Source organism: Gossypium arboreum, chromosome 11, assembly GCF_025698485.1.
Source record: "Gossypium arboreum isolate Shixiya-1 chromosome 11, ASM2569848v2, whole genome shotgun sequence".
Classification (NCBI taxonomy): Eukaryota; Viridiplantae; Streptophyta; class Magnoliopsida; order Malvales; family Malvaceae; genus Gossypium; species Gossypium arboreum.
In genome coordinates this window covers 34,868,613-34,883,228 of record NC_069080.1, presented here as the reverse complement: position 1 = coordinate 34,883,228, position 14,616 = coordinate 34,868,613, and the positions used below count along the sequence as shown (strand labels likewise).

At 35.9% G+C, this 14,616-nt stretch overlaps 1 non-coding gene across 1 annotated transcript; it reads left to right on the top strand.

Annotated features, from left to right (window-relative positions):
• Window positions 1-3,964: 3,964 nt before the first annotated feature.
• LOC128284686 (small nucleolar RNA R71) lies at window positions 3,965-4,071 on the top strand. Its single transcript, XR_008275109.1, has one exon. It is a non-coding gene; the product is annotated as a small nucleolar RNA R71 (small nucleolar RNA).
• Window positions 4,072-14,616: the final 10,545 nt, after the last annotated feature.

The window sequence follows — 14,616 nt, the reverse complement described above, 5'->3', positions numbered from 1 at the left end:
TACCCCTATCATTGATAATTGCTCTAGGTGTTCCAAATCGAGAGAAAAGTTTCTTAAGGAATCGTACTACTACTCTATCATCATTAGTAGGTAAAGCTTGTGCTTCAACCCATTTGGACATGTAATCAACAGCTACTAAGATGTACTTACTCCCAAATGAACTAGGGAATGGACCCATGAAGTCGATACACCAAACGTCAAATATTTCACATGAGAGCATATATGTCTGAGGCATTTCATCACGTTTGGAGATATTACCTGTCTGTTGCCATTTTTCACAAGAAGTAACATACCTATTGGCGTCTTTGAATAGAGTGGGCCAATAAAAACCTAATTCGAGGATTTTATGTGTGGTCTTATTTCCACAGTAATGTCCTCCAGTCGGTCCTGAGTGGCAATGCTCCAAGATCTTCAATGCTTCTGCCCTTGTAACGCATCTCCTAATGACTTGATCTGCACATTTATGGAAAAGAAAGGGTCTTCCCAAAAGTAGTTTTTCACATCAGTAAAGAATCAATTCTTTTGTTGATGTGTCAACCCTTTTGGGATAATGTTAGCAGCTAAAAAAATTGCAATGTCTGTAACCCAAGGTACCTCAGAATCAGATATAGAAAAAAAAATTCTTCAGGGAATGAATCATTTATTTTAACGTCATCTAGCTCTATGGTGCTTGAATTTTCAATCCTGGAGAGATGGTCAGCCGCAAGATTTTCAGCTCCTTTCTTATCCTTAATCTCCAAGTCAAATTCCTGCAATAATAAAATCCATCGAATAAGTTAAGCTTTTGCATCAGTTTTAGTCAAAAGGTAGCGAAGAGCAGAATGATCAGTATAAATGAAAACTTTAGACAATATTAGATATGGCCTAAATTTATCGAATGCAAAAACCACAGCTAGTAGCTCTTTCTCTGTGGTGGTGTAGTTTTCTTGTGCAACTGTCAAAGTTTTGCTAGCATAATAGATAGGTTGAAAATGTTTATCTCTTCACTGTCCCCAAACTGCACCTACTGCACAATCACTCGAATTGCACATTAGTTCAAAAGGTGAATTCCAATCAGGTACAATTATAATTGGAGCTTTAGTCAGTTTATCCTTTAAAGTATTAAATGCTTCTAAACATTCCTGATCGAAATTAAAAGGCACATCTTTTTCTAGTAATTTGGTCAAAGGCTTAGCTTTTTTAGAAAAGTCTTTAATAAATCTTCTATAAAACCCAGCATGTCCTAAAAAGCTTCAAATAGCCTTAACCGAATTAGGGGGAGGTAGTTTTTTAGTGGTTTCAATTTTAGATGTATCAACCTCAATTCCTTTACTAGAAATTTTATGTCCTAACACAATACCTTCTTGAACCATAAAGTGACATTTTTCCCAGTTAAGCACAAGGTTTGTTTCCTTACATCTTATTAACACTCGTTTTAAAATTTTAAGGCAAAGATGGAAAGAGTTACTGAAAACTGAGAAATCATCCATAAATACATCTATGACGTCTTTTACGAGTTTGTCAAAAATGGCCATCATACAACGCTGAAAAGTAGCAAGAGCATTACATAATCCAGAAGGCATTCTACGATAAGAAAACGTACCGTATGGACATGTAAATGTTGTCTTTTCTTGATCTTCAGGAGCTATTGGGATTTGAAAATAGCCAGAGAGTCCGTCTAAAAAGCAGTAGTACATGTGCCCTGACAATCTTTCCAACATTTGGTCAATGAATAGAAGGGGGAAGTGATCTTTTCTCGTGGCATCATTTAGCTTCCTATAATCAATGCAAACTCTCCAACTTGTGACTGTCCTTGTTGGGATTAATTCATTCTTTTCATTGGCTACATCAGTCATGCCTTCTTTCTTACGAACAACCTACACTAGACTTATCCAAGAATTGTCAGAAATAGGATAAATAATTCTAGCATCTAGGAGTTTAATTACCTCAGCTTTAACAACTTCCTTCATGTTGGGGTTCAGTCGTCTTTGGGCTTGCATGCATGATTTATATTCATCTTCCATTAAAATTTTGTGGGAGCTTATAGAAGGGCTGATCCCTTTAATGTCAGAAATTTTCCAAGCTATGGCCCTTTTATGCTCTCTTAAGACTTGGAGTAATTCCTCTTTCTCTTTGGCTTGCAAGTTAGACGTAATAATTACCAGTAATGTAGAGTTATTTCCAGTGAATGCATATTCCTAATGATTCGGCAATTTTTTAAGTTCCAGCTTGAAAGGATCTTCAATAGAGGGTTTTTGCTTAAGTTCATAGTTTACATTAATACCCTCATATTATGCTGGTCTTGGGGAGGGTTCATTGGAATTTAGTTCAGTTCCTATCTCAGAATTATCATCCCCCTCCTCTCCTGGGCAAGACATAGTTCCAACGTGTCCTTATGTATAATTTCCTAAAAAGAATCTTGAGTAGCATGATCAATAGAGTCAATAAAATAACATGAGTCATCCTGTTCCCTAGAAAATCTCATGGCATTATAAATTTCAAAGACAATCTCTTCGTCACCTACTCTAAGTACCAATTTACCATCACCCACATCAATAACAGCCCTAGCAGTGGCTAAAAATGGATGACCTAAGACTAAAGGCACTTCAACATCCTCATCCATGTCAAGCATAATGAAATCAATAGGGAATATAAATTTATCTACTTTTACAAGTACATCTTCTATAATTCCCCTAGGATATTTAATAGATCTATCAGCTAATTGAATACTTATGCTAGTGGGTTTAGGTTCCCCAAGACCAAGTTGTTTAAACATTTTATATGGCTTCAAATTAATGCTAGCACCTAAATCAGCTAGTGCCTTATAAACATTCAAACTACCAATTAAGTAAGGAATAGTAAAACTTCTTGGGTTTTTCAGTTTGGTTGGCAATTTATTTTGGAGTATGGCCGAGCATTCCTCATTAAGCTCCACTGTAGATAAGTCTTCAAACTTCTTTTTGTTTGTTAGAAGCTTCTTTAAAAGTTTTGCATATGTAGGCATCTGCAATATAGATTCAACAAAAGGTAAGTTAATATGTAGTTGTTTAAAAAGTTCAAGAAATTTACCGAATTGTGCATCAATGTGGTCTTTCTTCAACTTTGCTGGACATGGGATTGGTGGTTTATATTCTTTTGGCATTGGATTGTCATTGTTTTCGGGTTTTTCCTCCTCTCCTTTGTCTCTTTTAGCTTCTTGTGGTGGCTTCTTTCTGGATTCAGCTAACACCTTCCCACACCTTAGTGTAACTACTTTCACATGCTCTTTTGGATTGGGTTCGGTGTTATTAGGTAAACTTCCTGGTGGTCTTTTTAAAATCATCTTAGCCAGCTGCCCAATTTGATTCTCGAGTCCTTGGATCGACGCTTGCTGATTTTTAAGTGTAGTTTCAGTGTTCTGAAAACGGGTTTCCGCTATTGAAATATATTTTGACATCATCTCCTCAAGTTTTGGCTTTTTCTCTTTCTGCTAAAGTTGTTGTTTGAAGCCTGAAAGATGTTGTGGTCTCTGATTTACTTGGCCTCCCCATGAGAAATTTGGGTAGTTCTTCCAACCTGCATTGTAAGTGTTATTATGAGGATTATTTTGAGGTCGAAGATTGTTACCCATAAAATTAGTTGCTAGTGTTCCATGTTGTGGCCATAAGGTAGGTATTCTGAATTGCTCGTTCCACCTCCATTTGTATTGTATTGCATTACTGGGTGAACCTATGAAGAGCTAAGTAAACCATCAATTTTTTTATTCAAAAGTTCTACCTAATTAGAGAGCATGGTGACTGAATCGGTGATAAAAATGCCAGGTGCTTTCGTTGGCTTTGTCCTCACGACTTGCCACTAATAATCATTCAATGACATCTCCTCTATAAATTCATAAACCTCCTCAGGTGTCTTACTATTGATAGTCCCATCAGCAGCTACGTCAATCATCTGTCTAGTCGAAGGATTCAGACCATTGTGAAGTGTTTGAACCTGTAACCATAAGGGCAGCCCATGGTGAGGGCACCTTCTCAAGAGGTCCTTGTAGCTCTCCCATGCATCATAGAGTGTTTCTAGATCCATCTGCACAAAAGAAGAGATATCATTCCTTAATTTGGTCATTTCAGTTGGCGAAAAATACTTAAGTAAAAATTTTTCGATCATTTGTTCCCAAGTAGTGATTGCCCTCATGGTAACGAGTTCAACCACTACTTAGCTTTGTTCCTCAACAAAAAGGAAACAACCGAAGGTGAATGGCATCATCAGAAACGCTATTGATTTTAAAAGTGTCGTAAAACTCCAGAAAATTTGCCAAGTGATTGTTTGGTTCCTCATCCTGCAAACCATCAAACTGAACAAAGTGTTGTATCATTTGATTTGTGTTAGGTTTCAGTTCAAAATTATTTGCAGCAATCGCAAGTCTAACTATACTTGACTCAGTTCCTGGTAAATTCGGTTTAGCATAATCATACATAGTGCATGGAGTAAGATTCTGATTTACTGGATCAGCAGTAATCGCAGGAGGTAGCGGATTTTCCTGATTTTCAACCACCTCCTCGGTTGTGGTGTGAATGTTGTCCTCTTGCTTTTCCTCTATGTATCTTAGGCTTCTCCTTATTTCTCTTCGGTTTCTGCGAGCTGTATGATCAAACTCACTATCAGAAAGTAATGGTCCCGACGGGTTTCTTCTAGTCATACACTATAAAAACCTGCCAGAAGTGAATAAATGAAAAATTAGAAAAGAAAATAAAAATTTAAATTGCAATAAAAGTAAAAAGGCTAAACTAATAAAAATCGAGTGTTCCTAATATCTTAGTTCCCCGGAAATAGCGCCAAACACTTGATCGTGATGATTTGAAGTGTGATAAGTTTTAAAATATTTATAATTGGCCGTTCTTGAAAAACTAACTATTATCACGACAAAGGCAAGCGCACCTTATCGAATAGTAGTATAGCTTATGGCAAGACCGGGATGTCGAACCCAAAGGAACTAAAAGTACTAGTATTAACTTCCTTTTTATTATCTAGCCTAAAAACAAATGGGTTTGTTTTATCTAAACTAATTACTAAACTAAGAAGGAACAGAAAGTAAATTGGGAAATAAATTTTGAGAAAACCGATAGATTAAGACAATACCCAAGGAAAAATCCACCTAGACTTCAGTTGTTATTTGACTTTGAATCAGACGATTTATTCATTTCACTTGATCAGTAGAAATCCCTAATTTATATTATTATCTCTCTCGAGACTAAAAATATCTAACCCTAGGTTGACTAATTGAAATCTCTTTCTAATTAACTCCCTAGTTTTGCATTAACTCGATTTATGGATTCCCTTATTAGGTTTCACCCTAATCCGAAAAAATCTTGTCACCCTATCTCTAGGCGTGCAATCAACTCCGCTCAATTATGCTAGATCTACTCTTAGACAGTGACTTTTGTTCCGCTAAATAAGCACGTCAAAACTTGAATCAATATCCTGGAATATTAAAACAAGAATTAATAACACATAATTAAGAATAAGTCAAATATTTATCATACAATTCAGATAATAATAACAAGATCCGTCTTAGGTTTCATTCTCCTTAGGTATTTAGGGGGTTTAGTTCATATTTATGGAAGAAAACATCTCAAAAGAAAAATGATAACAAAACATAAAGAAAACCTAAGAACTCTTGAAGGGAATTGAAGGGAGATCTTCAGCCTTCAAGGTGAATCCGGCTTCTGAGATGAATCAATCGACTTTCTTCGAGTAATTCCTTGCCTCCTCCGCCGTGTCTCCCCTCTAATCCTCCTCTAGTGTGTTTAAATAGGCTTTAGAATGCCTAAAATCCCTCAAGAGTGGCCTTTTCCGAGTAGGACTAAACTTGGGCTCGACAGGGACACGCCCGTGTTCGATTTCTTCAATTCGTGTTCAAGGATGTTAAATAGACACGGGCATGTGGTCTACCCGTGTAGGTCATGCTCAATTCTGCTAAAAGGACACAGGCATGTGGTTTGCCCGTGTACGGAAGTCCAGGTCGTGTTGATTTCACATGTTGGCCCATTTTCTCCGTTTTCGGGCCATTTCTCACTCTTTTTACTCTCCTGTGCTGACCTAAGTATAAAAAATGAAATTAAAGGATTAGGAGCATCGAATCACCAAATCTAAGGAGAAATCATCCATAAATGTGCTAAGCATAGGATAAAAATATGTATAAATTATGGTTTATCAACACACACTTGTGTGCTGGGCCGTGCCATCCACACGGTTGAGACACACAGTCGTGTCTCTACCCGTGTATTTACTACCATGCATTTTGACTTGAAATTCTTTGGTGCAGGGGACAGACAACCATATCACATGCCCATGGGGTGATCCGTGTGTCACACACGGCCTAGACACAAGCCCGTGTGTCTACCCATGTGGACCATGTTAGGCTATTTTCCAAGCCTTTGGTCACCCTCCGTGTGTCACACACGGCCTAAACACAAACCCGTGTGTCTACCCATGTGGACCGTGTTAGGCTATTTTCCAAGCCTTTGGTCACCCTCTAACATCCATTCTCACTCATTGCATGTAAACCTTAATAAAGCATTGATATGCTTAGTAAGCCCGAATAACTGGAAGGTAAACTTACCGATTATTTAGCATGCAACCAGATTAGGCAATAAAACCAACAAGCATGGAATGGTTTCCCTATCACATGCACTCAGTCAACAAGTTAGACATATAACAATGCACCATGTAACTTGTCTAAGATGAGCTCATCATTTCAACGTTTTCATCTTTATATCTCATGTTAATCCCGTTGAGTCTCTCGAAAAATCTCAATGGATTATCCATTTACCGTCAAGTCATAAGAGCGATCATCTTATGTATGCACTCCCGCGAACCTTACACCTTACGGCAGGATTACCAGTCCACGCTAAATCCCCTGTAATATCAACTCATAAGGTGATATCGGGATTACCAGTCTAGGCTAAATCCCTTATAGCGACAAACACCCGTAATGAGCTTGGATTTAAATTACCAGTCCAGGCTAAATTCAGATCCTAATCGGATTACTTGTCTGGGCTAAATCCACAATGCACACATATTCTTCGGAAGTCTCGATCACTCAAGGAACACCCGTCCCAGGCTAGATCCTTTCTATATTTGAGATCAACGGATTACCCCTCCGGGCTAAATCCTTTTCTACAACACATGCAGGATCTCAAGTCACATGTAAATCATGGTTTATCCATCGAACTTCCTTTTAACCTCAACCGGGGCATTTATCATCATGTCATTGTTAATAAAACATTTCATGGACTTTCATGCCATCGTCAAATACAATTATCATACATTCATAAAACATGCAATTAGACATATTATGAGTTTACTTTAAGTTATCCAAACTTACCTGGTATTCGTCTCAGGTTCGCGTTTCGGTTATTTCAAAACCTTTGTTTTCCTCGATCGACCTCCTAAATTTATTCCTCGGGGTCTATAACAATATAAATGAATCATCAATACCTCACATTATTCTTTTGGAAACTAAATTTCACCCCAGACAAAATGATCGTTTTGCCCCTAACCTTTCACATTTTTTATGATTTAATCCTTAGGCTCATATAATAAAATGCATGCAATTTCTACCTTACCCAAACCTAGATTGTTCTTTCCTCTTATGGCAGCCGACATTTTTCCATTATGTCACATTTCTAGCACATATTTTACACATTTTGCAAAAAAGTCCTTTTAGAGGTTTTTCATGAAAATCGCCTAGGAAAAGATGTTTAACACACATCTAACTTTCATATACCTCCATAAAACATCAAAGAATAAACATATCACACATGGGTTATTTTGCAAACATGAACCCTAACTTAAAATATGGGTAGAAATGGAAAGAATAAGCTACCGGGGTTTCAAAAATACGAAGAACATTAAAAGCGAGGCTTGGGAGCACTTACTATTGAGCTTGAAAATGTTGAAAACCCTAGCTATGGAGAGCTTGAGAATTTCGGCTGGATGAGGGAGAAGAATGGCTAATTTTTGGCTTATTTTTCCTATTTTATTTCATTAGTTATCCAAATGACCAAAATTTCCTTAAACCCTTTCTTTAAAATTTCATCCATACATGCCCATTTTTGTCCAAAAACATAGAAATTGGGAAAATTGCTCTTTAAGACCTTCTAATTAATAACCTAAAGAAATTTCATGCAAATTGCTTCTAGAATCCAAGTTTTGTAATTTATTCAATTTAGTCCTTATTTTCCAGTTGGACACCTTACTCATAGAATTTCTTCATGATACTTTAACACATGCCTATTTCCATATTCTAGATCTCATAATAACTATAAAATAAATATTTCAACATTGGATTTGTGGTCCCGAAACCACTATTTTGACTAGGCCTTATTTTGGGATGTTACAAAACATTAACATTAAGGCCATTAATGTTCACTCACCATGTAAATGGTATTCTAACAACAAAAGGACCTTTCATTTAAAGAGACATAGTAATTAAACACTTTAACAATTAAAAGACCACTTTTACATTTTCTGTGATTAGGTGCTTTTTCACAAATCGACACATAATCAATAAAATTTTCATTACGGAATTTTCACAGATATCAAATCGCATATTATAAGCACAAAAAATAAGATTAAAATATTTTTCTAACTCAAATTTGTGGTCCCAAAACCACTATTCCGACTAGGGTCTAAACCGAGCTATTACAACTCTCCCCCCTCTAGGGATTTTCGTCCTATAAAATCTTACTGTTGAACAGACTCGAATATTATTGTCTCATAGAGTCTTCGGGCTCCCACGTTGCCTCTTCAACATCATGTCGATGCCACATTACTTTTACTAACGAAATTTTCTCATTTCTCAATTCTTTAATCTCGCGAGCTAAAATATGGATCTGTTCTTCTTCAAATGTCATATCAGATTGAATTTCCATTTCGGACAGAGTAATTACATGCAAAGGGTCAGATCTGTATCGTTGAAGCATCGATACATGAAATACATTGTGGATCCTTTCTAGCTCAGGTGGCAAAAGCAATCTATACGCAACTGCCCTGACACGCTCTATGATTTCATACTGTCCGATGAACCTCGGACTTAATTTACCTTTTCTACCAAACAGAAATACTTTCTTCAATGGAGATAATTTCAGAAACACTTTGTCACCGATCTTAAATTCAATATCTTTTCGTTTCATCTATAACACCCCTAATTGGTATCCGTCTCTAGTCCCCAGACTAGGGTTAAGAACCATTACCAGGCATATTGGAACATTTCGCATTCATTTCACAAACATCATAGCATCATAGTCAAACATCAACATAAAGTCTCTTTCTTAGGTCAACGAGACCTTAAACATGCTTTAGAAAGAGGTCGGGACTAAACTTAGCACATACAAAGTTTTTCCAAAACTTAACAATTTTTCTAAGTTATAAAGGTCACATGCCCGTGTGAACAGGTCGTGTGCATTACAACGTATTAGATACGCTCGTGTGTCCTGGCCGTGGCAAAACAGAGTATACATACTGACTTGTCCACACGGCCACAAAACACACCCATGTGCCAAGATGTGTGAAAATTAGAGAGGTTACTGACTTGGATCACATGGCCGACCACACGCCCATGTGCCAGCTGCTGTGCCACACACGACCGATAGACAAGCCCGTATGTCTAGGCCGTGTCAAAACTGTAGGGTATACTGACTTTAAATCGTAGGGTACCCCAGGGGACACACGGCCATGTAACATAACCGTATGTCGCACACGGTTGAGACACACGCCTGTGTCTCTGCCCGTATGGACAAAAATAGGCTATTTGCAAAGCCAAATTGCCACCCATTTTAGACCATCCTTACAAGCATGAAATAAAGCACATTTCATGCCCCAAAGGTAGCCAAAAACATACTAAATCATGGACAAATTGACCCATGATATCATCATTCATTCCCACATAAAAATCCAACTCAAACGTACCAATTCAAAGTACAGATTTTATATCAAAAGCACATAATTAATACATCATAATAATCCATTTCAATTCATAACATTTCACATCATATTAACTTCCCAAATCAATCATGAAACTTACCAAAATTAACCATTTCATTTGGTCATTCAAGAGTGCATCAAAACATACCATTTTTGAACACAAAACATATACTGAAATTCATTCATAATTTCATCCATAACCAAGCCATATCACATGGCTAGATATACACATCTGAAAACACATTCAAAGTTCTTTAGCCTATAGATGCCATACTTTTATATATACATTTTGAAAAGGTACCAAAATTAAGTTTGATAGTGTGGAAATGATGCTCGACAATCCCTGAGCCTCTAATAGCTTTGATATCTAAAACACAATGCAAACAAACACAAAGTAAGCTTTCAAAAGCTTAGTAACCCATATACAAATAAACTTATCACATATCACAATTATAAACCAATTCACTCATATGAATCATGGCATAACACAATAGCAAGTTCATATTTTTCATTTAAATCAATTTCTCATAATCACATACTTATAAGTGCATCACATTTCCATGTAACTCACATATCAAAGATCATATTCATACTCACCTTTCATTACCAAATTTCATATATAATTCATACGTACTTGAATCAATATACATTCATATAGTTAATTCATTTCTTGAAATGCTCGTTGAACTGTTCAGAATCATTAAGGATACTCGGATAGCTTAAAAATATCGTACCATGCCAACGTCCCAGACGTGGTCTTACATGTAATCAAATATCGATGCCACTATCCTAGACAGGGTCTTACACGAAATCAAATACGATGCTGATGTCCCAGACATGGTCTTACATGTAAATCTCGAATCGATGCCAATGTCCTAGACGTGGGCTTACACAAAATCACATATCGAAAATCCTATGTCATGACATATGTATCTTAACTATTCTTATGGTTCATACGGGGCTTACGTACGTCATTTCATTATCAAAACTTTCTCAATTTCACATATTTATCCTCTATAACCATTCATCAAAATTCAATATCATATAAACATGACTAAATCAATTAAAACACATTTAAGTGTATATCGACTTACCTCGTACGGAAATGAATGGAAACAAATAACTATTCAACGACTTTCAACTTTCCTCGACCTTTTCGTTTTCTTTGGTTCTTGATCTAAACACATTCAAATTTGACTTATTCAATCTCACATTCATTCAAATAAATCCATATACATATATTTAGGGAATTTCACAAATTAGCCCTCACATTTTCACATTTTAACAATTTAGTCCCTAATTCATAAAACCACAAAATACACAAAATTTCTTTATAAATATGCTTGGCTGAATATTCCTTTAGCTCATTCAAGCCCATCTATTTCATTTATTTCACATTTTAGTCCTTCAATTTCTTATTTTCACAATTTAGCCCAAAATACTCAAATTCATCAAAAAATCCCAATACAAAACATAGTCATCTAACACATATCTTTCATTTTTCATCAACTATCATCACAAAGCTCATAAAAGCATCAATGGCATAATTCAAAATCATCATCAAATTCAAAAATTGTAACATGGACTTGATAGAATACAAAGCAACGATCACAAAAACGTAGAAATTATCAAAAACCGAACAAAACTCATATCTTAATCAAGCTTGAAAGCCATTATTATTCAATCAAGGATGGAAGAAATAAAATGATTTTTAGCTTTTATTTTATTTAATATTACTTAATAACTTATTTACAATTTTAACCTTGTTTATAAACATATAAAATCAATTAATGGATGACCATTAATGTCCATTAACATTATCAATGGGTTAATAACAACATAAGGACTTTTGCTTTAGAAAGCCATGGCAAATAGACACCTTAACAATATAGAAAGTCACATTTACACTTTACGCGATTAGGTCCTTTTTCACAAATCGGACACGCAAACAATAAAATTTTCATACGAAATTCTCACAGATATCAATTCACATATTATAAGCATGGAAAATAATATTAAAATATTTTTTTAACTCAAATTTGTGGTCCTAAAACCACTGTTCAGGCTAGGGTCTAAACCGAGGTATTACAAAATTTGCATATGATTTCTAACTATCAGACACTGCTTTCAGACTATCTCGGATTGTTTTTGCCTTTTGTTCAGTCTCTTTAATCAAATCAACCCCATGAATCTTATTCTCGCTGAGCTCAATCCAATACAAAGGTGTTCGACATTTTCGACCATACAATGCTTCGAAAGGTGTCATTTTAATTCTCGATTGAAAACTATTACTATAAGCAAATTCAATCAATGACAAATATTGTTCCCACGTACCTTCAAATTCAAGGATGCAACATCTCAGCATATCCTCGAGAATCTGAATAATCCACTAGGATTTACCATCCATCTCCGGGTGAAAAGCAGTACTGAAGTGTAATATCGTACCTAAAGCTTCTTGTAATTTCTTCCAAAATCGAAAATTGAATCTTGGATCTCTATCTAACACAATAGACAATGGCACCCCGCGCAATCTCACAATTTCAGAAATGTATAATTCAGCTAACTTATCAAGCGAGTAGTCAGATCGTACCAGAATAAAATGAGCTGATTTCGTTAATCTATCAACCACAACCCAGATTGCATCTTTCTTTCGGGGAGATAGCGGTAAACCCAAAACAAAATTCATTGTCACTCTATCCCATTTCCATTCGGGAATCATAATCGGTTGAAGTAATCCAAACGGTACTTGACGTTCAGCTTTAACTTGCTGACAGATCAAACATTTCAAAACAAAGTCAGAGATATCTCTTTTCATTCCGAACCACCAGTAATGTTGTTTCAAATCATTATACATTTTCGTACTACCCAGATGTACTAATAGATAACTGTGCTGTACTTCTTTCAGAATCATCTGTATCAACTTTGGATTTTTCGGAACACAAATTCGATCTCGAAATCTCAGACTATCATTATCATCAACTCTAAATTCTGAATCAAAATTCAATTCATACTGAGCTCGTTTTGCTATTATCTCATTATTAACTCTTTAGGCATCACAAATCTGCTAAATAAATAACGGTCTTACTTTCAATTTAGCTAATATCAAACTATCATCAGGTAGAACTAAAAGAGTATTCATCGCACACAATGCAAACAATGATTTCCAACTTAAAGCATCAGCAACAACATTTGCTTTTCCTAGATCATAATCAATACCAAGCTTGTAGTCTTTTAACAGTTCTAGCCATCTTCTCTGTCTTAGATTCAAATGTAACACCCCTTACCTTAGTCTGATGCTAGAACAGGGTACGAGGCATTACCAGACTTAATCGTTCACAAACATGCAAAAATTAGGCTACAAAATTTCATTCATATCAAAACTTTTCATACACATGCATAATGTCCCATACACGGGCCTACGAAGCCTTAAACATGTATTAAAAGTAGTTAGGGACTAAACCAAGAACCTTAGAAAGTTTTGGGAAAACTTAGAAATTTTTTCCATGACACAAGGTCACACACCCATATAGACATAGGGACACGCCCATGTGCCTTCGACACGCCCGTGTCCTCAGGCCGTGTAACTCTCTCTCCCTCTATGATGTCAGCGAATAATTTGGACCACACAGACAAGCCACATGTCCGTGTGCTCAGGTCGTGTCCCCCACACAGTTGAGACACACGGCCGTGTCTCAGCCTCTCTAGCCAACACTTACGCTATTTTCCAAGCCTTTAAGTTACCCTTAATCATTCACATCTTTATTTCCATATTACACATTTAATTCATGGCCATGACCATTTAGATTGGTCATAAAACATTCATCATGCACATATTTCATAACACCAACCATATATGGCCAACAAGCATAATCACATCACAAGCATTAGAACATAGCATAGATAGATAGGTTTACAAACCATAATCAATATGAGCCACCCTTCATGGCTATATACAAATAACTCAATATAGGCCAATACATTTGTCTAGTCATGTTAACACATATCATAAAAAAAAAAACCAAGTCCCTATACATGCCACTCATTTGAAGGCACTTAGCATATATATGTCAATATTCCAAAGGTGATGGTTTGATAGTGTGGTGCTGCCTCCGACGACCTCCAACCCTGAGCTAACCTATCAACACTAAAGAAAAAGAAAGGAAGGAAGTAAGCTTTATAGCTTAGTAAGACCGTAAAAAATTAATAAGCAATTTATCAACTTGCTTCTCAAGGTAATACCACAATATTTGCGCTTTTGCTTAGGTTCAAGTCAAGTTGTTTTCTCAAGTTGTAGTCACTAAATTATTTATATCTAGATCTACGGAACTCCAAATTAAGATTGCTAATTTTCCCTGAAACTAGACTCACATATCATAAAATTTTTAGAATTTTTGGTTTAGCCAATAAGTACAGTTTATTCTTTAAAATCACCCATGTTTTGTTGTCTGACATTTCTGACCCCTCTTCACTAAAAATTGTTTATCTTCTTGAATAGGATTCAGATGATGTTCTCTTTTGTTTCTTTTAAAAATAGACTCATTAAGGATTCTAACCAGATAAATTATAACCTATAATTATTTTTGTACAATTTTTAATTATTTTCCAAAATCAGAACATGGGATTTCAAAATCATTCTGACTCTGTCTCACAACAATTCAAATATCTCATAATATGAAC